This window comes from Nycticebus coucang, chromosome 1 (assembly GCF_027406575.1).
Source record: "Nycticebus coucang isolate mNycCou1 chromosome 1, mNycCou1.pri, whole genome shotgun sequence".
NCBI lineage: Eukaryota > Metazoa > Chordata > Mammalia > Primates > Lorisidae > Nycticebus > Nycticebus coucang.
In genome coordinates, this window is record NC_069780.1 from 106,820,646 (window position 1) to 106,822,362 (window position 1,717).

The window sequence follows — 1,717 nt, forward strand, 5'->3', positions numbered from 1 at the left end:
ATGTTTACATGGATGGAGCTGGAACATATTCTTCTTAGTAAAGTATCTCAAGAATGGAAGAAAAAGTACCCAATGTACTCAGCCCTACTATAAAACTAATTTAGGGTTTTCATATGAAAGCTATAACCCAGTTACAACCTAAGAATAGGGGGAAGGGGGAAAGGGAGGGGAGAGAGGGGGGAGGAGGGTAGAGGGAAGGGGATTAGTGGGATTACACCAGCGGTGCATCTTACAAGGGTATATGTGAAACTTGGTAAACGGTCTGTAAAGCTAGTGAATGATGCCCCATGATCATATCAATGTACACAGCTATGATTTAATAAAAAATAAAAATTAAAATTAAAAAAAAGTAGAATCCAGGAGTAGGAGACTCAGAGTGGAATCTCTTCTCCCTCCCCTCTCCTGTGAGATTGTTTTGATCTTCAGTTACATTTTTTGGCTTTGTGAAGAACCTTATCATCAAATGGAATGGCTAGCAATGTTACCAACAAGACAGACCCTCACTCCATGAACTCCCGTGTATTCCCTGGGAATCTCAATACTCTCGTGGTCAAGAAGTCTGATGTGGAGCTGATTTTCTCAAAATAATGGCAAAATTGTGCGTTGCTTTGTTCACAAGGGCTTTGCCTTTGCTCAGTATGTTAATGAGAGAAATGCCCTGGCTGTTGCAGCAGGAGAGGATGGCAGAACGATTGCTGGCCAAGTTTTAGATATTAATCTGGCTGCAGAACCTAAAGTGAGTGGAGGAAAAGCAGGTGTGAAACGATCTGCAGCGGAGATATATGAGTCAGGACCAGAACACCCTTCTCCGTCCCCTCTACTCAGCTCCTCTTTGACTTGGACTATGATTTTCGACAGGGTTATTCTGACAGGATGTACAGTTGCCCAGCGCGTGCTCCTCCTCCTCCTCCTATAGCTCGGGCTGTGGAGCCCTCAAAGCCCAGAGTATATCAGGAAGCACCTCACGAAGGGGGCAAAGTGGCTTCAATTCTAAGAGTGGACAGCGAGGTTCTTCTTCCAGGTGTGGAAAGTTGAAAGGAGATGACCTTCGGGCCATTGAGAAGGAATTGACCCAGATAAAACAAAAAGTGGATTCTTTACTGGAAAACATGGAAAAAACAGAAAAGGAGCAGAGCAAACAAGCAGCAGTAGAGACGAAGGATGACGAGTGGGAAGAGGGCAGAGCGGCAGCTCCCTGAGGAAAGATGAGACTAATGTGGAGATGGAGTCTGAGGGGTGCAGATGACTCTGCTGAGGAGGGACCTGCTGGATGCTGATGATAACGAAGTTTGGGGTCGACCAGCTGGAGCTGATCAGAGATGATGAAACAGCCTGAGGTGGGAGAGGATGACAGAGATGGCGCTAATGGCGAGGATGACTCTTAAGCACGTAGTGGGGTTTAGAACTCTCATCCCATTCTTTCCTTTCCTAGGTGTTTGTCTAGATCAAATTTCCACCAGATCCTCTCCACCTAGTAACTTCAGCACATGCTCACTGTTCTCCCCCAGCCTTGTCCTTCCCGTGTTCATTAATTCAGATTGCCCTGCGCCTAGTCCCATTTTCACTTCCTTTGCTGCTCCGAGTAGTTTTGTTAAGTCTTACCCTGTAATGTTTTATTTTAATTAATTAATGTTTTATTTTATTTTATTTATTTTATTTATTTTTTATGTTTTATTTTAATTAATGTTTTAATGTTTTATTTTACATTACCCTGTAA

General features: G+C 43.6%; 1 pseudogene; it reads left to right on the forward strand.

The window, feature by feature from the left end:
• The first annotated feature begins 468 nt into the window (after positions 1-468).
• LOC128582046 (heterogeneous nuclear ribonucleoproteins C1/C2-like) lies at positions 469-1,385 on the forward strand (annotated as a pseudogene).
• The last annotated feature ends 332 nt before the right edge of the window (positions 1,386-1,717 follow it).